The 25635-nt window shown below is 37.5% G+C and overlaps 1 pseudogene; it reads right to left on the bottom strand.

The window, feature by feature from the left end:
• LOC131049391 (T-complex protein 1 subunit zeta 1-like) overlaps positions 1-25635 on the bottom strand; it is an 89824-nt pseudogene that overhangs the window by 40818 nt on the left and 23371 nt on the right.

Raw genomic sequence — 25635 nt, 5'->3', positions numbered from 1 at the left:
GATACAGGGCTAGTTGGTGTGAGCTTGAGGGACCTTGATCTTCAAGAGTCCAGCAGTTCCAGTGAGGAGGAGTTCGCAGATGATTAGAGGCCTCCATTAGCTATATTTTGAGTTTTGTCATTTTGTCTTTGACTCTAGTCTCTTTTGTAATGCTATTGCTACACGTATTTGTATTTGGCTACTCATTGTAATGATGAATTATGTAATCATCTTTATTATTATAGACTTTGCAATGGCATCAGATATTCGTATTTTCGTTTTCCTTTTTCGATATTCATATGATAGAAATGAGAAATCTCCAATTTGACAATTTCATTTGTCAAATTTTATTTAGCATTTAGCAATTAGTATTACTAATCTAAGTAATCTTGGTATTTCCTATAGTTTCATTTGAAATCTAATTCTTATATTGTTATACTGTTATACATCTTTTCAAAACTAGTTTTTCAAGTACTATATGTATATATATGAGCACCACCACCCCGCCACCCCCCCCCGCCGCCGTCCCCTCGCCGTCCCCAAATTTAGGCCCTTGGTCCCCCCGTCCCGGAAACGCGTCCCCCCATCCCCCTGTCCCCAACACCCGTGGAACACTGGTTTTTTCACCAATGCAAATCAAACATACCCAAAAAAAAGTTGATGGCCTGAACCCACTGCTGTAATGATATCAACTCTGCAAATTCCCAGATCTGGGTGCCACACCTCTAACTTTGAGTGCCATATGTTAAGGAAACGATGGAGGAATGTCTACTGCCCCTTACTGCCACAAATAGGCCTGATCAAACCCTCCTAAATCTACCCAAACCACTTCAACAAATTTATAACAAGCCCTAGAATTGAAAGATTCAAATATTTTGATAAGCCCACGTGTTTCCTATATGAAAAATGTTGAGACATGGACCAGCTAGGACTTGAACCTAGGACCTTCCATACATTGCTGGAGTGCTCTACCACTGAGGTACTGGCCCCTCTTGGACCAGTCCATTGTCGGTCCAGGTGTGGCTTATTTCCAACACCAACACCCCCCCTTAAGCCACACCTCTCGTGTGCTTGGGGCTCCTAGCCTGGACCTGGCTCTAATACCATGTACCAGCTAGGACTCAAACCTACGACCTTCCATACGCTGCTGGAGTGCTCTACCACTGAGCTACTGGCCCCTCTTGGACCAGTCCATCATCGGTCCAGGTGTGGCTTATTTCCAACACCAACAAAAAACACCTTACATACCAAACTGTATCTTTCAACAACGTAGAAGATGTCATCAGTGAGAGATTGAGTCCTCACCAAACAAGAAGAAAGCCTCCAAAGAGGCTGCGATCAAACTCCAATCATGCAAACCAAAATGAATGATCAAAGGCTCCAATTCCCTTCAAAAAGGGCCCCACCCTTCAAACCCTGGGTCCCTACACCCAATAATGAAGAAAACATTTTATTTTTAATTTACTAAAACTCCTTATACCTCCCTAGGTTGGACGCCAACTTCTAGGAGTCTCCCTTTTAAAAACAACTCAATGTTCATTGGGACCCTCGAAAACTTAAATTTAGAATCTTAAATAACATAAGTTAAATATTTTAATTTTACTTAACTTTAAAATATTAAATAACATAAGTTAAATATTTTAATTTAACTTAAGACCTTATGTTATTTAAAAATGAAATTGTGGACCACATAAAATATAGAATCGCGCCCAAAACTAAGTAGATTGCCTCCAGAGTTCCCTATTTTCTTACCCATTAGCCTACAAGAACTCGACTGAATAGGCTAATGGTTCACCCAATCGACTAGTTAGGAAGGGAACATTACATGATGAAGTAGCTGCCAAGTGGTGAAGGTTATGTTTGTACTTATGGTCATTGTAAAGTTAGATATTTGAGCTCAATCAAGTGAAAAGCCATTTGTGCAAGATCTCTCAACAAGGCATCAAATTTTGTCTAGGTGCATATGGTAATGGCATTTTTGATGCACAAGTCATGGCACGCATTGATTCTTGAAGAACAAGAAGAAGCAGACCAAGTAACAGGCCATAAATCAAATCATCTTTTGTTAAAAGGTCTCCAGGAATGAAGCCCACTTGACCACCTTCTCATTTTCAACTTACAAAGAGCCATTCATTTTTGTCCATACCTAAAGAACAAGTTGTAGCCTCTACACAAGAGATCAAAGGGACTGCTGGAAATGGTATTTTAGAACGAGTATAGAGAGACTGCCCCTCAATACATAGCAACTATGTGAATGGATTGGCATTCAATGTTGTTTACTAAGCATATTGGCAAAATTGCGAAATCAATTAGTGAGGCTCCAAAAGGCCACAAGACCTGCCTTTTGAGGAGGTCCTTTTGAGGTGGCGTGTATCACCTTATTGGATAATGAGGTGAACTTTGTAGAAGACTCCTTAAAGCCCATATAGGATTCGTGGGATTGCCTTCATATATGATCGATGCATATAGTCCCCTTGCTTAGTGGAATCATGAATATCCTCTATGATGTGTATGTTTCTGTGTGGCATTAATATTATGATCTATCAGTATTGCTAGTGTAATGTCACCTACTAGGAGGCTGCCAATTCCTGTAACTTAATAACAGTTCTGATCTGATCTGATCGATGGTCATGTCACTGGATACTTTTGATTCCTTTATATATCTCAATGTGAGGAAGAGGTCACACCTCTTCATTATGGATCTATGAGTATAGATCATACACACACCTACAACCTCTTGCGATCAAAATTTTATTGCAAGTTTTATTTTAAAAAAGATCTTTTAACTTTTATTTATATTTCAATTTTATAATTTAAATTTTAAAATTTTGTAACTCTCTAATTTTGTCTTAATAAGTTGCTAATTTATCTGCATCTAAGAGGAATTGGAGCACATATTCCTCCATCCACTCAATAAAGTGCAATAGACTACGCTCAAAAAAGGCAGAGGACTTGGTGTTTGTGAATTCAAACTTGCAGCTCCTTACACACAAGCAGAGTAGCTACAAAGAAGAGGACACAAGGAAGTGAGTTATCAAGCCAGAGCATATTGACTTGGCTGCTTCCACTACCCACTTTGCTGCACTTCATGTTGAGAATGACTATAAGCTAACTAGTGAGCATGAGGGTGTTAGTGGTAGTGCCAATGCCAGTGTCAGTGGCACTATTTTTGGTTCTTCTAATTTGCCCCTACATTCATTATCTAACATGGATGGTGATGATGATATTTTTTATGACCCATGTCATATTTGATCAATGATGACTGATTGTTGACAATTGACACTATTATTTTTAACTTAATATATATCATGACATTCAAGTTCAACTAATATTTGACTATTAATATGGCAGTGCATTTTGCTATGTTATTTGACTTTTAAATTTTTAATATGGTGGTGTATTTTAAACTTAATTTACTGCTGCAAATATGCATATATTTCTGATTTTTATATGTTTCTGTATGAATGAACCCTACACCGAAAAAAAATTTAACCAAACCCCCAAACAAAAGCCGAACCCTAACCAGTAACTTAGCTATATGTTCGTGGCACAGCACTTTATTCTGTTTTATGCACTTTTAGTATTTTCATTCTAGGGTTATCTTTTCCTAGAACTTTCTCTTGTTAACTGCTGTAAACTGCAGTCACATTGACCAAGTTTACATCATCCATAGGCATTAATATAATTTCTTTCATTTTTCTTTCTTTCTGTAAGAATCCTCTTGAATGCCATAAAGTTGCATTTTACTTCATATCCTATTGTTCGTAGTCAGGGATCATTTCCTCAGGTGCACACTGACCTGAGTCATTTTAGTGGGCACAGATTCATCCTGCCACTTGAAAACAACCCTGGAAAATCCCAGGCTGTCTTTTTTTATCCTGAAAGTGATTTCCTGGATGAATTCTGACTTTTTATTTTTACGATCCATTATGGATGATCATGAGATTAATGAGATTAAAATATAACCAAAAATAATACCCCCTTCCTCAGATGAATTCTGATATTACAATACATTACGGATCATAATGACATTAAAACATAATAAAAAAATAATATATAACAATTCTGTTTATCCAGTGTTCAAGCAATCTTTATCAATAAATAAAGTTTCCCAAAAGCAAGCTCACCATCCGATTGAGTTCGATTACTATATATTTTAAAAAATATTTATTGGAAAAACATGTAGTATCTCATCTGCAAAGTATTAAATTCACCTACCTCTTTTCATATTCCAAAGATACATTGCAAGTTAGTATATAACAATTCTCAACGCGCTTCTTCATGTCTGGATGACGAGCTCCATGATCAAGGACCAACCCTTCAACCTAGTAAATGATAGTCCATTTATTTTCAGCATTTCAAACCAAATCATCATGAACAGAAAGGCGACTTATTAGAATCAAATGCAATGAAGAAAAATATCCTTCACTACTCTACAAGTTCATGAAGTGCTAAAAATTACTACAACAATGAACAAATAATAATACCATTTATGAGAAAAAATAAGTACAAGCACAACAATATAACCCGGAAATAATTGATCTTTGAGATAGAGAAGTACAAATTTTGTTATTTTCAACAGCCTGGACCTTTTTGTCTCTATTTGTTTGCTATTTACTCATTCAGTCATCTGTTTTCACTTCAGAGATGCTCAACTTGCTCCACTTTAATGCACTTTAAGCTGTCAGTTTATACAGTTTATTGGCATCGTAGTTTTTGTCTTACCTGGATGTTAAAGTTAAACAAGTAGGATTGAGTTCTTAAAACCAAATGTTTCTATGATCTACACCTAAGAGGGCAGACCCACCATCTGTTCAAACAAAATTTCTTCCATAAGGAACGCAAGCCCTAGTCTACCCCATCAAAAGAAAAATCTCATAACCAGTCTAAAAGAGTTTCTGTGAAAAGATTGTGGTATGCCATAATTCATAATTGTCTTATGGACCATATAGAAAGTCATCTTCAAGATAGACATGTTATCTAGCAGTCGTGGAATACTGAACCATAAATCTGCTTCTATTATCTAAATTTGCTACTGCTATTCAGAGTTGTCAAAAGAGCTACTTTAATTACTTTGGTCCTATCATCTAAACTCGTTACTGCCAATCTGCCTATCATATATCAATTGGCCAAAAAGGACTGTGCATACTATGTTGGAACGTATCTGAATATGAGTCCATATCAGAGCTCGGAGCCATTTCTGGTTTAGGATTATAAAATTCAAAAATCACATGAAAAAATATTTTTATTCTAGAAAAAAAATACATATGGTGTATGTGTGTTTTCTTAATTAATGTTTTATGCAATAATATCCATATTGAGCAGCTTGATAATTTGCCATATCCATTGCGGTGCAACAATGCTGCTAATAAATTTTCTAAAAATAGTCTTTCTAGGGCCAAATGCAACATACAAACTATCTTAACTTATTATTGTTGTAGGTCAACCAGTTTCAGCTAACATCTGTAAAGGTATTTTGGAAGACTGCCATATGCAAACATCTACCACGTTGACCTCTGTCACAGAAAGAAATTAAGCATATCACAGAAAAAGAACCAAGCAAAGGGATCACATATATGAAATCATATCAGTGCAGATCCAATCAAAAGAGTAAATTAATTTAAGGGCTACACAAGGGATAAAAGGAGATAAAGGCAAACAATGAAACTTGTGTGTTTCCTAAGATAGCATTCCAGGCTATAAATCAACTGCAAGGTACTGAACAAAATTACAATCACAATCAATTTCCCAATGCCACACAATCAATATTCCAAATACCAATTCAGCAACAAGATCATGATAAGAAAGCATTCCACCAACATTAAGGACATTATGAACCCATAATCAAATTCCTGACTTTGTAGCAAGGCCAAACCAGCCTACTTCTAAATTTTTATGATTAAATTCAATGCCCTGGGTGAAAAAATTGTGTGGTATCAAAGCAAGATTGACAAACGATGACTGGAAAATCATAAATGTGAAAAGCAATGAAAAGGAAATGTGCACCAAATACAAAGACATGCTGACCATTCCCCAAACAAACCAAAACAGAGGTAATAGTTAATATAAAATAGCAACAAATCAGAGCTGGTCATATAAAAAATTTAAAAACAGAACTAAAGGAAAAAGGAAGTGCACCAAAAAGCTTGAAGCATTTTGTTTCAGCATCTTTAAGAAATGAAATACTTACATCAGTGATATTAAAATGTGGTAAGCTCTTTTTAAGGATGAATCCCCAACATCAAGTGCTAATAAAACAACAAAACCAATATGGATCAAGGAAGTTCAATAGGAATTTAATACAACAGCCAAAAAGCAATTAAAGTTAAATCTATAAACATATAGCCCAAATATTCCTGTCCAAGAATTTAGCCATCATTGAAAGACTCCAAATTAAGAAAATTATGTGCCCTCCATAGGGCATGTCAACATCAGAAAATTTATCGAAATATTGATTGAAAATTGGAAGCGGAAGAATAAGAATGAAAACCAAATCATAGTTTGTATCTCATTATGATGCTAGTTGAAGGAACAAGCCTGGAAATACAAAGAATGGGAAGAAAAACCTAAGGACTTTGTTACAAGAATAACCATATCAGAAGAACAACAACTCACATCACACCAACCCCCAACAAAAAAATTGTACATATCAATTGTTGGATTTTTATTAAAAGAAAGTACCAATTGCAGCACATTCCCATAGCACATCATATCATTTGTCGATAAGAATATTCAAGGCTCTTTAGGCATGTACAAGTGGAATGGACCGCTCTATGGATTATCCTTGACAAATCTTCCTCCCAAGGCAAAGCCATGCACATTGACATCCAACCCATCTTAAAGAAACACAGAAACGTATTTGGCAACATCCTGTCGGGACTTCCTCCCAAAAGAGGTTTTGAGCACACCGTAGAACTTGAAGAAGGGGCTAAACCCATAATCACTACACCCTATAGACACCTCCAAAAATTTAAAGAAGAAATAGAAGAAACCATTAAAGAGCTTCTCAAAATGGGCCACATTCAACCTAGTTCTAGGTTTTGCCTCCTCCGTGGTATTAGATAAAAATAAGGATGGTACTATGAGGATGTGCATATATTATAGAGCTTTGAACAAAAAGACTATTAAAAACTGTTATCCTATCCCTAGAGTTGACGAACTGATTTGATGAACTTCATGGAGCAAAATACTTTTCTAAGATTGACTTATGATCTAGACTTCTATTTACCACCAAATTAGAATGAGGGAAGAAGATATCCCCAAAACCACCTTTAGATGTCAATATGGACATTTTCAATTCTTGGTCCTACCCTTTGGTTTAACCAACATCCCACAACATTCCAATCATGCATGAATCACTTGTTTAGGAAACAACTAAGGAAGTTCCTATTAGTGTTCTTTTATGACATTTTGATTTATAGTAAAACATGGGAAGGACACCTTAAACATATTGATGAAGTCCTAAAAATTCTTGAACAAGAATCACTATATGACAGGTTTCCAAATGTGAATTTGGGTTAGACGAAATCCTATATCTAGGACATAAAATCAATGCACCAATAACCAAGGGGAAAAGATAAAACCTATAAGGGAATGGGCAAAACCAAGAACCCTAACACATCTAAGGGGATTCTTGGACTTATGCAACTAATACCAACAGTTTGTCAAAAGATTTTTAAAAATTGTTGCTCCACTTATTGATTTAACTAAAAAGGGAGCCTTTGTATGGAATGAAGTAGCCCAGCAACCTTTTGAAAGACTTAAGGAGATAATGAGTTCTTGTCTCATTCTAGTCGTTCCTTACTTTACATTACCCTTCGAGTTCAAATGCAATGCCTCCGAATGACGCATAGGTGCAGTACTCATGCAAAACAAACACCCGATTCCATTTGAAAGTTGCAAACTCACAGAATCTAAAAAACATTACTCCGTTTATGATTAAGACATGCTAACCATTATGCATGCACTAGCCAAATTTAGACTATATTTAGTCTATGGAAAGTTCATAGTAAAAACCAACCACAATAGCCTAGGGTTTTTCCTAAATCAGAAGGATTTCAAAGACCATCAAAAAAAATGGGTCAGAAAGTTACAAGCTTATAATTTTGACATAGAATACAAGAAAGGAAAGAATAATATTGTATATGATTCACTATCCCACATACCCTACTTATGCTCCATAACAAACATTTCCACAGATTGGAAGAACTTGATTATTGCTAAATATGCCAAAGATCCACGAGAATATGACATCCTAGAAGTAAATCTACAAAATGAAGAATATAAAGTAGTGGAACAACTCAATCTATACAAAGATAAGATATATCTTGTACCAAGCTACAAGATAAAGGAGAAGTTCATTAGGGAATGCCATGACAACCCCTTAGCCGAAAGCCATGGATATTATAAAACCTAAAAGCAAGTAAGAGAGAAATATTCTTGGAAAGGTCTCAAGAATGCATGACATGCCAAAAGGACAAGGCAAAACAGGCTCATCCGGCGGGGCTCCTCCAACCCCTACCCATACCAAATAAAAAATGGGAAAGTATTTCCATGGATTTCATGACAAGACTTCCCAAAGTACAAGGCAAAGATTGTAAATACGTTGTGGTGGACTGCCTAACCAAGTATGCACATTTCATTGCAATATCCACAAACTACAGATCCCCTCATGTAGCCAATATTTTCTTCAAGTAAATTTTCAGATTAGATGACCTACCTAGAAACATCATCAACAACAGAGACAGCCGATTCCTTAGCTTGATTTGGCAAGAACTTTTTTTATTAGCAGGAACAGAATTCACACCAAGTACAAGTTACCATCCCCAAACTGATGGGCAAAAGGAGATTGTCAACAAATAGTTGGAATGATACCTAAAAAACTATGTTATGGGGCAGCAAAATGCATGGATAAAGTGGTTACACCTCAGAGAATATTGTTATAACACCACCCATCACATGTCAATAGGGATGCATCTCTTCAAGGCCTTGTATGGGTATGAGGCAACAGACAAAGACTTTGTGCAACAAATACAGATATTATAAATACACAAATCTAATATACACCAAGCACAAAACTAACAGAAGCTATATGTTGATCGAAGAAGGACTGAAAGGACATTAGAAGTTGGGGACTTGGTTTTTCTAAGGTTCCAACCCTATAAGCAATCATCAATCAAGGTAAGAGGAGCTGAAAAGCTTAAACCTAGATTCTATGGACCATACAAGATTTTAAGAAGGATAGGAGATATTTTCTACGAGTTACAAGTATTAGCAAATAGCAAGATTCATAATGTCTTTCATGTGTCTTGACTCAAAAAGGTGTTGGGACAGCATGTTACTCCATGTTTAGAATTACCTCTACTCAATGATGAAGGCAAGTTAATTTAGGAGCCCGAAGCCATTCTTGATATATGAGAAAAGAGATTAAGTAATAAGACTAATCCTGAGTATTTGGTTAAATGGAAGGGTCTATCTACAAAAGATGCCACTTGGAAAGAAGTCAAGATCTTTGATCACCCAAATTTAAAATTGCTTGAGGACAAGCAATCTCGGAAGCGCGAACTATGATGCCCCCGCCATAAAACACTCTCACCCCCTGTCCTTAAAAGGAAAGTAAAAATAATAAATGAGTTCAGATATACGCCAATGCTCATAAAATTTTCTTATTAATAACACTTCACAATTTTCTCCGTTATTGAAGATCGACGGGATATTCTTTGCCTAGTTTTGAACAAGAAGCATCCACGTTAGAAACAGCAATTTGTTAAGGATAGTTGTCTTAAATAAATCAATGCATAAGATGGTTGTCTTCAACATAAACAGCACCAATTCGTTAATGAAGAGGAAGCGGACATATTAGAAGAGACACCACTTTAGAAATGGTGGTCATAATGGCAAAGGATATGACTTCATCCCCTCTTGGGCGATATATAAGGCAGATCCACACTTTAAGGAAGGCATCAAATGAGATCAGATTTCAGATATATACATAACTGCATACAAGGAAAGCGGCCTTTAATTTGAGCAAGTATTTTGGTATGAAAGTGTAGTCATATCTATTATCTATTATATCTCTTATGAGTATTGGATTTATTTATTAATTTGCCTTATCAAATCCATCTAAATTCTTAGAGATAATAAACTAACCAATGAGCAATCATACATGAGGTTGGTAAGGAAACATGTTAGGGAGAGGCAGCAAGCTGGTTCCCATAATGTAAGCACACTATAATGTCCCCTCCTGGAATGATCCTAGATTTTGCTCTAAAATCACAAATTCAATTAAAATAAGGAATGTAATATAGTTAGAATTATATCATTAACAATAGAGTGTCATTCTCAAAATAAATCCTTGTTTAGTTCCTACAACCATGCTAGACAGTATTTGAAATATAATTCATAAGACCATTTATTTCTATTAGAGTTAGGGATCCAACAACCAATATGAATGCATATTATGAATAATCATCTTAACCTATTTAGATAAACCATGCAATAGCTTGTTGAACTTTAGAAATCAATCATCAATAGTTCCATTCCCCATAACCAACTATATTAGGGTTTGGAAAGGGAAAACCACAAAGGAAGCCTAGTGATTGTTCAGCCCAACTAAGCCTAAGAGCGCAGCACATCCCACTTTAATAGCCCGGCCCTTAGCCCACAAGTGGCAGGAATATCCCACTATGACAATTCCATCACTTGAGGTGGCCTACTTAGTTCGAGGGAACCCAGGTCATTGAGGAAGATTGTTTAGCCCAATTAAGCCCAAGAGCATAGAACATCCAACTAAGACAACTCGCCCTTGGCCCACAAATGGTAGGAACATCCAACTAAGACAATTCCATCCATTGGGGTAGGCTACTTAATTCGAGGGAACCTGTCTAATACCTCTCCCCTAACATATTTCCCTCCACTCCCATATTGATTGCTTATATGAATAAAGAATAGACAAACTTAAAGAAATATACTAAATTTACAAAGTTTATAAATAACTTGGTAAACAATATACATTAAAGATTATAGATGCATAATGATATTGCCCCTATTGCATACCAAATACTTGTTAATACACAGTTTTGATATTTGCCTTATAACAAACTGATCAGCTGCTTATAATCAGGATCTCTCTTCTTCGATGCCTATTTTCCCAATAATGGACTGCCTTTTATATACTTAAGGAGCAACGGGGGAGTCACCTTTCCTTTGGGATCCACCCCTTTGAAATGTCATGTCTCTTGATTGATCCACTCCCCTTCCTGGAGCCTGATGCCTCTTGATTCATGACTATTCAACGGTTACTGCCATTACGGTGTTTTCTGCTTTAACTTATGATCTTCTGTGACTAATGATAATTGCTCCCCCGTTATAATAAACACAAGTCTTCTATAATAGACTCTTGCTGATTAATTCTTTCCTTAACATATCCTTAACTTATTCGCTGCCAAGTTAACTTGTATATGAATCACTGTATACTTATGCATCAGTGCAGATTTAGGAGTCATTGTTGCCTTCTCATTTTTTCTTATGAATATAATTACTAGTTTAACATATTAATGCCTACAGAAAATCGTGAAGTCCTATGAATAAGACGATTTTCTGATCATTGACACCTTCTTTCATGGCGGGTACATGACAGAGATTTAATTATAAATAACAATAAAAAAATTAAAAGAAAAAAGAAAAAAAAAAGATTAAAATTAAAATATTAAAGAATAAAATTAAAATTTAATTAAGTTTAATGAATGGTCGAAAGGCATGAAATGAAAAGTTGTAACTCCCTCAAACATGAGATATAAAAGGGAGAAGAGAACCTTATTTCAAAGGAGGATGGGGAGAGGAAGAAGAAAGAAGGGAGCATGTGAAACAAGGAGGCATCAATAGAAGTAGAAAGGAATGGGCAGAAATGATGAAGGGTTGTAACTCTTTCAAAGGGCCATAATTATTAAAGGTTGTGACCCTTGCAGAGGGGCAGATATGATGAAGAGGTGTGACTCTCCCTCACATGGTAAGATATAATGGGGAGAAAATTTCATTTGAGGAATACATCCAAGGGAGATCAAAAATAAGCATTGTAATGAATAATCAGAAGTGCAGATCTGCTTTGAATAATAAGACAGCAATGAGGAGAATGACCCATTTGAATGGATATCTCTTTCCAAAGAGATGTGTCTCCTCAATTAGATATGAAGTTATAAAAAGAGTAAGCAATTAATGGAAGAGGATCATTAGCGAATCTCTCAAGCAGAATCAGATTACAAGCACAGTCAGTAAATAATGACATTTGCCAAGGAAGATTGAAGCATTCAGCATAACAGCACTTCAGTCCAAGATCGACTCATAGAGGTTGAACAGCATATAAACCAAAGTGAATTCATTTTCAGATCAGGCATAATACGACAGACTGATGCTATATCAAATCTACCTTCCTCAGCACTATCCTTCTTACAATCACTTGTTGCTTATGCATAATAGTTAACGCTTAAGTGTATGTTCCTATAGAATATAAGATATGCTTGATTGTCTGAATCCCATCTTGTAGGAAGGGCCTAGGGTGTAAGCAAAAGGGGTTTAAGAGGGCTAAGTAAGTAGGCCGTCCTAGAGTTGACCATAATGGCTAGGACCAAAGGGCACTTACATAGAAGAGCCAAGGAACCCACTTACGATCTCCACCCAACACTGGAAGATGGCACTTGTCTTTAGGGAGATGAGACATTGATGGGAAAGCAGGTACAAGCTGAAGCAACCCACTAAGTAGGCCACATCGGTGGACGTCCTTATTGATTGCCTACCAAGGCCAAGAGGGCTCTGGCATTCACTCCGCTCTTGGGCTTAGTGTAGAAATGGCTTCAAGCAGACCCATCATGTCTCTTCCTCTAAACCCTAATATGCTTATATATATATATATATAACTTGCTTATGTTATGATTGCAAGATTCAAATCCAGGATCACATTATTTAAAGAAATATTTACTTGGTAAGAGGTAACCCTAACCCTAATTTGTTGCAATTGTGATTCTAGGTCAAATTAGGAAGGGTACATTACGCACCCCATGTTGGATGGACCGGAGGTTCTACCACTTGTGGGCCAAGGGGTCGAATTGTCTTGATTGGATGTTCTACACTCTTGCACTTAGTTGTGGCAGATAGTTTTTAAATGCCCTATCATGCACTCCCCTCCAATCCCTGGGATGGTTGATTGTTGGAAGTGAAACTATAGTATGGAACCAAATGCACTTAGGTGATGTTGTTTATCGATAGGACTCATCATGGTCATTTCATTGATGTTAATTGATTATTTCCTTTAAAGTCAATACCTATTATGTGATTTAGTTATAGAATACAATTTGTAAATAAATTGTATTGTTCAAATTGTTATTTCTGAGCAAAAATCAGGTATACCCCAAAAGGGGACATTACATTTTGAAGCCATTCACACAAAAAAGTGCAATATGTTAACTCAAAAGCACTTGAATGACCTTTTCTATGTGTGGCACAACCTTCGATTGCATGAAAAGACAGTACAAGGGTACGGTTCACATGAAGCACTTGACCATGATGACATGAACCATAATCAAATTGGATTGCTGAGTCCATTGTTAACTAAAGATGAGTTTACTGATTTAGAGAGGGAAACAGCTGAGTGGGAAGAGAAAGTGGCAGCATATGAGGAGGTAGAAGGCAAGGTTGGTGAACCAACAAAAGCAGTTTGCTCACTTACACAGCTTGGGGCTCACTTACATAGCTTGATTCTATCAATATGGATGAGGCAACTACTGAGGATGTTGCAGCTATACCATCTACTTCAGCAACACCCACACAGCAGCAATAACCTTTTTTGAGTTTTAGTTGTAGATGAGATTTGAGATTTACAATTTCTGTTGAATATGTTCTACAGATTCAGTATATATGTGTGTTTTTTAAGAATATTTTTAAAGAATATGTATTTTAAAAGATTTGATAAATTTGCCAAGTTTTGGGTTCTGAGTTTTTTAAAGTTTTGGGTCTGCTGAGTTATTGACAAGAAGATTCCAAAATGGAGTTGCTCCAACTACTGCTGATAGTAAAGGTAATTAAATGTTGGATGTTTGTAGCTGTGCCCCTGGCAGCATAGAATTCTACTAAATTGCTGTTATTATGTTTTTACTGTGGCCACTGACATGTGCATACAATTTAAACTGATTTGCAAAATTTCAAATTTCCTACTACTTAATATTTAAATTAGACTGTTGTACAGATAATCTTTGACTGGATTGAATTCTGCTGTTATCTTGAAAATAATTATTAATTTGGTTCATGGGAATGTCCAGTCACCAGCTAACTGATTCGTTTTGTGGCTAGATGATACTCAATCAATGGTTAGAAGGCTGAGAGACTCATTTGTAATTTGATGCCTCTTCAATATTTGTTTACTGTGCCCTCTAAAAACATTTCTTACATAAATCTGCAAAGTAAAAATAGCAAACAAAATGCTTTCAAATTGAACTACTTTCTTTCCCAGGCCTCCATGTAATCTAACAGTTGACCAGAAATATAATAAAACTAAAACAAACATATAAATGCATCCAACACACAAATGTAATGCTGAAAATATACCAGACGGGTATCTACATCGAACTTATGCCTCATATGCATAATTTCCACCATAAATAGATCAATTGATTCCTCGGGTTTTTGACTGCAAAGCACCTGCGAAAATATAACAACAATAAATCAACCATGAAATTTAAAACTATGTAGATCCATGTTGATATCAAAAATAGTAGATTATACGCACATTTCTTATACTAAGATTATTTATAATTTAAATTTAATGTTCCGTTCTTTCATTTGCTGGTAGAAATAAACAAAAAAGAGAGAAACTATCCTGATCCTGTAAGCTGGTTAATGGAACTTTGAATTACAACCAGTTAACATGCCTTAAGTAAGGCGATGCCTAAAACAAACCAAATAAAATGATAATTTAAAACCTGGCACACACTCACTTCTTTTTCTCAGCTGTTATTATATTTCTACATGTGTGGTTGTGGTAATTGTCCAATTGCCATCCACTCGTTACTTAACATAATCTGTGTTGTCGGGAATAATCATTATGTTATGTTGTCGTCGGTAATTATGGGTTACGGCAGTCAGTTAGTCTTCCCAAAGGGCAGTTGGACGCGACGGTTGGTCGCACCCCTTCGGGTATTACATATTGCATACCATTCCTTCGAAGTAGGATCATCATAGTCGTATCTGGGTGTAATGTTATAAGCACTTGATGTACATGGATTGTTGAATTAATAGAGGGACTGGTTCTTTAATATATTCTCATTATGTTCTGTGCATTTACTTTCTGCATTTAATCGTTTACCCGTATGTGGCAAACATCTGGCATCGTTGCCTAGACATACTCGGGAAAGGAAGGAGCGGATGGCGTATGGACATGATGGGCCTACCCGTTGGTGAGATTAACCCAGAGGTCGACAACGCGCAAACGGAGCTCTACGACAGAGAAGACACTGCAACGAGGGAATTCTCAATCCTGCTTCAGGTGGCCATCGAGACCTACGTCTGAAGAAAGGCCACGGAGGCTGATGTCCCAACAAGTGCCGTGTGGACCGCACTGGAAGTTAGCCCCGCAGCGAATCGGTTCATGAACCACCTACCTCGGTTGCTTGCACAGGCATCACTGGCACAACGAACTTGCCTAGAGGAGATTGCTCGTGAGGAGCGACACCAACAGGTCCTCCAACAGTACAAAGAAAACAGTCGTCACTGGGAAGTGGAGCCTGATGGCAAGAGGCCAAGGGGAAATTGAACCCTAAACCTCCAGGAGGAATAAAGAACATTCTATATTATAATAATGGTGTCGTACTATTGACACAAATTGTATCCGACGGGATGAATTAATAAAGAAGTGTTCTATTTTTATGTGTTGTCGCTATTTATGAAGATGCACAGGAATTAATGCCCAGCTTATTAAATAAGGACAGAAATAAGAAGGCACAAAGTGAGGAGTGGGAGGCCGCATAGAGGGCCTTGATTCTGGAACAAGTAGAACATAAATGGAGGCTGAGGCAACTTGCCGAAGGACGACCTGCCGAAGGGTTGCCCGAAGGGAACCAAGGATGTGTCACGGGGGGTGCAGAAGCCGAAGGAGATTTCTGCACGTTGCCAGAACACCGTAGGGTGAGAAGCCACGAAGAGTTTTTGGAGGAAACTAGGCTATGAAGAAATCTGGTCAAAGAGACCCTTTTATCAGTTCAGGAACTTATCCCATACGTCGCGCACAAAGGACCACCGAAGGGAGCGAACAGAGGACGAGGGTGAGAACGGAGGATAGGGCAACTGTACGACCGTAGGTGCGGAGAAGGCACAGGCACACAGCAGACAGGACCCCCTCTTGGGACCCATCACACCAAGCATGCGGGTACAAAACACCGTACCCCCATTCACTCAAATAGGAAACACCACCGACGCGAGAGGGAGTGGCGCGGGTGCACAACAGAAACAGCCACCTCTGGGGACACGACCCCCATCAATGGCCAATAGGCAGAAGTTGCCCAAATTCACCGGCAACGGGAAGGAGGATCCCGTGAGGCACTGCAGAACCTGTGAGACCATATGGACGGCCAATGGTGTCACGAACAAGGACGAATGGATGACGCAATTTCCAGCGACATTACAGAGAGTTGCCATCGACTGGTACTCGGATATTGATAAAACTGCAATGGCCACATGGGACACGTTGCGAAAAGCCTTCAATAAGGAGTTCCGCCTACTCCGGGATAATAATGAAATAGTGGCAAAGATATACAGTACGAAACAAGGACAAAAGGAATCCGTTTGTGCCTACGGAAGGCACTTGAAGGAGCTGATTGGGAAAATGGAGAGTCAATCGGCTGACAAACTCAAGAAGAGGTGGTTTGTAGAAGGCCTAAAACCCAGTTTGAAGAAGAAAATGAAGATAGTCCCTCCTTAGTCATACGATGAGGCATACAATAGGGCTATGGACATAGAAAGTGAATACAAAATGTCCAAGAAAAAGGGGATGCCCTCCTCCGAGGAAAATGACTCTTCCTCTGATGAGAGTGGTAACAAGGAGTCGGAAAAGAAAGTGACCGCCCTGCAGAGGGACATGGAGCGTATGATGAGGGAATTTAAAAACAAAGACAATTTAAATAAGAATACAAATTATAGCTCACACAATCAAATTATGAACATTTAAATTACAATTTCACTTACCTTCAATAGCTCCAAACTTGAAAAAGATCTAAAAAATCCCTTGACACGTGGTGGTTTGTGATGAACATTTGGATGTCCTCAGCCTCTGCACACGCCTGTTCGATCCAATCAATTTTATTCTTACTCTTTTGTAGCATAAGACTGAGTGAATGGACCACACAAGGTGTCCAAAAGATGTGGTGATAGCATTCCTCAACCAACAAACCACCAGCTCTACAATTTTTTGCATTGTCTATTATGACTTGGACAACATCACGAGTGTTAACGCATTAGTAGCTTCTGCAAGATAAGACTCTCCTAACCTATTAATCTCCCTTGTTCTGTTTTGATTATGCTATGTGATTTATGCTTTCCGAACTGAATATGTTTTTCAGATTATAACATTGATCATGATTATGATATTGACATTGATAAAGATGGATTAGATCGACGACTTGCTTAACATAGTTAAGCATCGATCTAATGCTATCGGGCTAGTAACAAAGCATCATAACTAAACACCGCTTCGAACAAGTGTTTAAGTATTAATGTTAGTTACCAAACATAACATAGATCGGGATGTGCAATATGAAGAGGCACCGATCAATAGGTGCCTTGATCGGTCATGTCTAAATGACATGACCGGTCAAGACATCTATTGACCGGTCCTCTAAACATATAAAGCCCGATATGAATCATTTGGAGAAGACATAGAAAACATAAATGATCTCTCTCCTTCAGCCTACAAACGAAACAATAAAATATTAGACAATATTATCACAAATATAATAAGTTCTTTTATTGCAATTGAATATAACTTTACATGGTATCAGAGCAACGTTGATCGAACTTGAGGCTATTCAATTTTGTGAATAATTTAAGAACAAGGTTATATACTACATCACATTTCTCCAATGGCCAACGCTATCAGATTCGAAGACAGACTCAGAGGTGGCGATGATTTTTCAGCCTGGAAGTTCAGAATCCAGATGATCTTAAAGGAGAACAAAGTGGATTCATTTGTTCAAACTAAAAATGATCAACCTGAAAATGAACCTGACAAAACCGCATGGATTGAAGGAAATGAAAAAGCCATCAAAATAATAGTTGATGGGGTGAGAAACAACATAATGCCCATCATAAGAAAACATCAGACAGCCTATAAAATGTCAAAGCACTTGAAAGCACATTTGAGATATCAAATGCAAGTCGAACTCTGGCGTTAAAACGAGAAATAAATCATATCACCATGAACAAGGGGGAGACAATCAACGCCTACTTGATGCGGATATCAATTCTGAGAGATGAACTAGCAACTCTGGATTACGAGATCCAAAGCAAAGAGTTAACACTCATTGCTCTAGATGGGTTGCCTAGTGGATGGAGTACATTTGTCCAAGGCATCAGTGCAAGGTCCAAGTATCCTAAGTTTGAAAGATTAAGGGACGATTGTCTCCAAGAAGAATCAAGATTGAACAAGATGGGAATAAAACAAAAGAACATAGATGAAGACCTTCAAGCCCTAAATACTAACACAAATAAGACAACCAAGAAGAAGCAATTTAGGAAGAGGAAGGGTCATCAAGGCAAGAACACTTCAAAGAGAGACCTATCACATATTCTATGCTATAGGTGCGATAAGTTCGGGCACTTTGTTGCAAAATGTCCAGAGAGAGCCAAACAAGCCACATTTGCCAGAAAAGGAAAATCTAAAAGAGAAGATGACTCCCAGAACTATGTCCTCTACTCAGCACTTACAAGCCATGCATCAAATAAGTCTAACTCCTACGTGATCGACAATGGTTCATCCAGACACATTACACGGTTTAGAGAAGTGCTAGACTCCATGACAGAGGATAATGAAGAGGAGGTAACCATCGGAGATGATTCCTCACATCCAGTTAGAGGAATTGGTTCCTGCACCATCAAACTGAGGACAGGCATATCATTGAAACTCGAAGGAGTACTGTATGTCCCCAGCATCAAGAGAAATCTAGTCTCCATATCAGCCCTAGAAGATAACGGATACATAGTAACCTTCATGGAGAACAAGATGTTGGCTTGGCCGAGAAATTCTTCCATCAAGAAAGCTAAAGTCATTGGTCAAAGACGAGGCTATTTGTATGAGCTGTGCACAGAGCCCAACCTAGCCCTAATTCACGAAGCAACAAATGCAAATGAGGTCTGGCATAGAAGACTAGGCCACCTGAATTATAGAGCTTTGTCGTCTATGGGAAACCTTGTCACAGGTTTACCTAAGTTGCAGCAATATCATTCAGAGGCACGCAAGGGATGTGCCCTAGGTAAAAATATCAAGGGTGTCTTCCATAATAGTACTAGAAAAACAAGCAAAGTATTAGAGTTAGTTCATTCTGAAGTATGTGGACCCATGTCCACTCCCTCTCTAGGAGGGTGTTTGTATTATGTAATATTTGTTGATGACTACTCTAGGAAAACTTGGATCTACTTTCTAAAGTGTAAAGAATCAGAAGAGATCCTTAGTAGGTTTAAAGAGTTTAAATCACTGACAGAGAACTACTCAGGTAATAAAATCAAAACCCTAAGGACTGATAATGGGGGGGAATACACATCAGAATTATTTAGAGATTTTTGTAAAAACTCAAGGATTAAGAGGGAGCTAACAATACCTTATAATCCTCAACAAAATGGGGTAGTTGAGAGGAAAAATAGGACAATTGTAGAAGCTGCCAAAGCCATGATTCTTGATCAGAATCTAAATAACAATCTTTGGGCAGAAGCAACTAACACTGTTGTGTATATACAAAACAGATGTCCTCACTCACATCTTGAAGATAAAACTCTTGAGGAAGTATTTACCAAACTAAAACCAAATATCAGCCACCTTAGGATATTTGGGTGTCCTGTCTATATACATGTACCTAAAGAGAAAGACTAAAACAAGAACCTTCTGGAAAAAGGGGAATACTTGTAGGATATAGTGAAACATCCAAGGCCTCTGAAATATATGTACATGATCAAAAAAATATTGAACTTAGTAGGGATGTAATCTTCGAAGAAGACTTAGCCTTCAAAAGAGCCTTAAGTACAATAGAGCCTGAAATCTATATCCCCACTCCTAACATAGAAGAAGACCCTACTCCTAAGCTTCTGAGGGAGAATCTTGAAGAAACTATAGGTGAAACTCCAATCCCACCTAGAGAAAACCTCAAGAAAAGACCTCTATGGGCCACCAAGACTGTAGTAGAAGCTCAGAAGTTTGCTGCTCCTTCAGGAACCTTTAGGGAAAGCAAAAGACCTAATAAATTCACTAGCTATGTTGCTCTTATGAATGATCTCTCTAAAACTGAACCAAACAATGTATCAAATGCACTTAAACATCAAGTATGGAAGGATGCCATGTCTGAAGAGTATCAATCCATTATGAAAAATGATGTTTGGGAGATTGTTCCTAGGCCAACCAAGAAATATGTGGTTTCATCTAAATGGTTATTCAAAATCAAACACGATGCAGACGGCAGTATTGAGAAACACAAGGCCATATTTGTAGCCAGAGGCTTCTCACAAAGGGAGGGAATAGACTATGAAGAAACCTTTGCACCTGTTGCCAGGTATACATCAGTGAGAGCTGTATTAGGCATTGCAGCAGCAAAAGGATGGAAGGTACACCAAATGGATGTTAAGACAGCATTTCTAAATGGTGAGATCTCAGAAGAAGTCTACCTAGAGCAACCTGAAGGGTTTGAAATTTATGATGCAGAGTCTCATGTGTGCAGACTCATGAAAGCTCTCTATGGGCTTAAACAGGCCCCCAGGGCCTGGTATGAAAGAATTGACACCTATCTCTCAGGACTAGGCTTCTATAAAAATGATCCAAATCCTAATCTCTACTACAAAAGAAACAAAGGTGATATGCTAATGTTGATTTTATATGTTGATGACTTATTAATCACAGGAAATGATCATCTTATAGATCAATGCAAGAATGATCTATCCAAAGAATTTGATATGAAGGACTTAGGACTCCTTCATTACTTCCTAGGATTGGAAGTATGGCAGAATTCTGACTATATTATACTAAACCAAGGAAAGTATACCTTGGAGATTTTGAAGAGATTCGGAATGCATAACTGCAGACCTATGACCTCTCCCATGGAAACAAATTTACATAAACTTAGGGAAGCAGTAGCAGAGTCACAATCCACTGATCATACACTCTACAGACAGATGATTGGGTCCCTGATGTATCTGGTGAATACAAGGCCAGATATCTGTTATGCTGTCAATGCCTTAAGTCAGTTTATGTGTGAGCCTAAGGAAATTCACTTGATTGCAGTGAAACACATTATAAGATACTTACAAGGTACTCTAAACCTTGGTCTCAAATATGAGAAAGTCAATCTAGAGCTACACGGATTTACAGACTCAGATTGGGCTGGGAGTGTGACTGACAGGAAAAGCACCTCAGGGTGTTGCTTCAGTTTAGGATCAGCCATGATATCTTGGATCAGTAGAAAATAGTCTTCTGTAGCTCAGAGTTCCACCGAGGCCGAGTACATTGCAGCTTCCATGGCTGCTCAAGAGGCAGTATGGCTTAGGAAGTTGCTTGTGGGACTATTTGGTGAGCCTATGAAACCCACTGTCATCCATTGTGACAACCAAAGTTGCATAAAGCTTTCTATAAATCCAGTATTTCATGACAGATCCAAGCATATTGAGATCCCATACCATTATGTGCGAGACATGGTAGACAAAAAAGTGATCAAATTGGAATATGTTAGCACAGGAGATCAGACTGCAGATATTCTGACCAAACCACTTTCCAGAGTGAAGGTTGATCACTTCAGAAAAGGTTTAGGTATGATAGAAAGGTAATATGCTTTGTAAATAAGATGTTTAATGTGTAAACTTCTTTTGTCATGTTGGGAAACTCTGGGTTTCACCCCCTGTGTTCATATCTAAGAGGTGACGATCTCTTAGATTATGAACACTTGTATGCAGACATCATAAGGTGACGATCTTATGATTCTCTAACCAGTTATCATGTTGGATCTCTAGTATGTCATGGATGTGCCATGATGGTGTTGTGATAAAACATTTGTATAAAATGCTTGTGCACATATCACAACCTGAATAAGATGAGAATTTAATCATCCTCATATGTTTATCCTTAGTATTGCGTATTTAGGCAATACTGATATCACGTGTTCAGGTGATATCTTGTCATAATGAAATAATGAATCTTTTATATCACATGGTTAGAGTGATGTTTTGATGGTACTTCATATCAGATGTATTGATGATATATATTTTGGAGACTGATATTATGAAAAAGAAATGTGATGCAGGTTACTTTATCTATCTTCCAAAGCTAAGAGGGAGTGTTAATGCATTAGTAGCTTCTGCAAGATAAGACTCTCCTAACCTATTAATCTCCCTTGTTCTGTTTTGATTATGCTATCTGATTTATGCTTTCCGAACTGAATATGTTTTTCAGATTATAACTTTGATCATGATTATGATATTGACATTGACAAAGATGGATTAGATTGACGACTTGCTTAACATAGTTAAGCGTCGATCTAATGCTATTGTTATCGAGTTTAGTTCATAAACATTTTCGGGCCATTAACAAAGCATCATAACTAAACACCGCTTCGAACAAGTGTTTAAGTATTAATGTTAGTTACCAAACATAACATAGATCAGGATGTGCAATATGAAGAGGCACCGATCAATAGGTGCCTTGATCGATCATGTCTAAATGACATGACCGGTCAAGACATCTATTGACCGGTCCTCTAAACATATAAAGCCCGATATGAATCATTTGGAGAAGACATAGAAAACATAAATGATCTCTCTCCTTCAGCCTGCAAACGAAACAATAAAATATTAGACAATATTATCACATATATAATAAGTTCTTTTATTGCAATTGAATATAACTTTACAACGAGGTCCCACTGTCTCAATGGTAGAGATAAGAAAATTTGCCATAAATTGCCCATCTTTTACCTAGCCCTCACAATCCACAGCTTTCAAAAACATTGCCCCTTTAGGGGACACCGCTATGACACTGATCAAGGGACAATTTTTGGAATCTTTGCATCCATCTAAAACAATGGATACACATGTCTCAACCCATGAATCCCTTATGGGTTTCAATGCATCTTCAACCCCCTTCACCTCTCTTTCCAACAAGGTTCCACATACCTTCTCATAACCTGGGCCCTTATACCCTCTTAGAGCTTCATTAACACTTTTCAACATCTTTTTCCAATAAGGGGAGCAAAGAACATTGAAAGCCAACCCATTTGCATATATGCATCTTGCTACATCTTGGTCAGCAATGTCTCGAATCTCATTTTGAAGTGCAATTTCTAAAGGCCCCTTTGATCTTTTGCGAGCAATGGGTGCTTCACTTTCAGGCTCAATTGTGGAAAAGAAGGGGTTGTTTTCTACTACAATATTGGGATTAGATGGGGGCTGCATTCCCTTTTTTTTTTGAACGGTTTGATTTAATCTACGGGCTTCTCTCTCTTTTGCTCCTTCATGCTCCCTAATATATTTCAACACCATCTCTTGTGGTATAGGCACACCATTTTTTCCAAGGCATTTTTTTATGCCTCATCCTGGTAACCAACACAAATGGCCTACCACCAGATAATATGAACTATCACGCTCTTTATCGCATCCTTGGCATTTCCAACGGTATCCCTCACCTCCTAGAAGTGGTTATATAATGTCAACATACTTCCATAGGGGAGAATTTGGATCTGATATCTATTTTGTTTGTTCATTTGTGCCTATGAAGGAAGAGGTAGATGCCATTGTAGTTCCTATGGCAAGAAATTATATGAACACATTCAAAAACAAAAACAAAATAATGAAAAAAAAAGGTAAACTAAACAAATAATGTTTCATGTTTGAAAGTTTGTGAAACAAAAAAGGTTGAAAAAAATGTACGGAAACCTACCTCTTTCAGCCAATGGAAGCTTGCAAATGTGTAGAAATGATGCTACAACACTAGTTCAAGTTTCAAAAAACGATCTTCAACTCCTATTTGATTTTGGAAGCCAAACTTTGCTCAACCTGCAATGAAAAAACTTATGTTTGCAAAACAAATGAGGGAAAATGAACTTAGTTTGTGTTTTAGATATCCCTTTTAGGATTCTATTTGCCTTCTCCAAGTGGTGGAATCCAAAAAAATGAACTTTTTGGCCAGTTGAACGCCCAAGTTTGCCCTGGGTTCGCCTTGAATGCACCTAGGTTTGCTCAGGCCGAACCGGCCTACCCAAGCATGAACCCTAGCTAAGCCTGTAGGCGAACTAGACCAAGATACGAACTCAGACCAAACTAGACCAGTACCATGCGCCTACAATGTCGAACCCTACAACCTTGTATAAATACAATAGCCATTTATTTGTTTACAATAGTGTTGCCACATAATGTTTACACCAACAAAATTTCATTTAAGTGCATCCATGGTATTACCTAATGGTAAGTTGTCAGTTTGGATTAGAGTTTGGCTAATAGATCCGGCAAAAAGAATTTTGGGGTTTGGTGCAAATATATATATATATATATATGAGCAAACCCAAAATAAACGTAACCCCAAAATTCTTTTTTAATAAATCTATGAGCCAAACCTAGATTATATATATATAAGATACCGGATTCTTTTGTTTTAGCCCGAGTCCTAGTATGGGTGTGATTCGCGTTTGGGTACGACCTTGGGTACGGCTTGGGTTCTTCCTAGGTGCCTAGGTTCTCTGTGGGTTCTTCTATGAAGGACCCACAAAGAACCCAAGCACCTAGGAAGTACCAAGGGTCGTACCCAAGCTTAATTTCATTAATTAAAACCTCAGTTTCACTCTCATAACTTTGTGACAGCATTTTTTATCAGAATATGCTAGCAAGCAAGCAATTAAATATCATTTCAGTTGCACTTGTATACCTATGAACACAAGGTTAGTAAACTTTATATCAGCATTACTGAGATTGATTTCCGTTGATTTACATTATCCAAAAGTAGCAGTTGTTTGATTATGCTTTGTGAAATCACCTTCCTTATGTTTTTAATGATTTGGCATTGTGTCAAATGTTTGAAAAATGAAATTGAACTAGCTTCTACACTTGGCACAGCTAGTAGTAATGGCAATCCAATTGATTGTGATTGATCTTGATGCTTCTGCTGAAGAAAATGAATATTAAAATCAATTATAATTTGAATTTGCAATGTGTAATGACATTTTGAGACTTGAGTATTTTCATTTTTGCAAATTATGAATGAGCTATCAAAATATTCTATTTATTGGCAATTATGGATTTATGAGTATCACTCTTCTTATATTTCTACACTGATACAATTTATATTTTTTAATTTTGATGTTTGAACATATATATAATATATGTATATGTATATGTGTGTGTGTGTGTGTACAGACGTACCCATACTTGTACCCAAGG

The sequence above is a fragment of the Cryptomeria japonica genome, chromosome 3 (genome assembly GCF_030272615.1).
Source record: "Cryptomeria japonica chromosome 3, Sugi_1.0, whole genome shotgun sequence".
NCBI lineage: Eukaryota > Viridiplantae > Streptophyta > Pinopsida > Cupressales > Cupressaceae > Cryptomeria > Cryptomeria japonica.
Note: the sequence above shows the minus strand (reverse complement) of the source record. Positions and strands in the feature narration are given on the sequence as shown.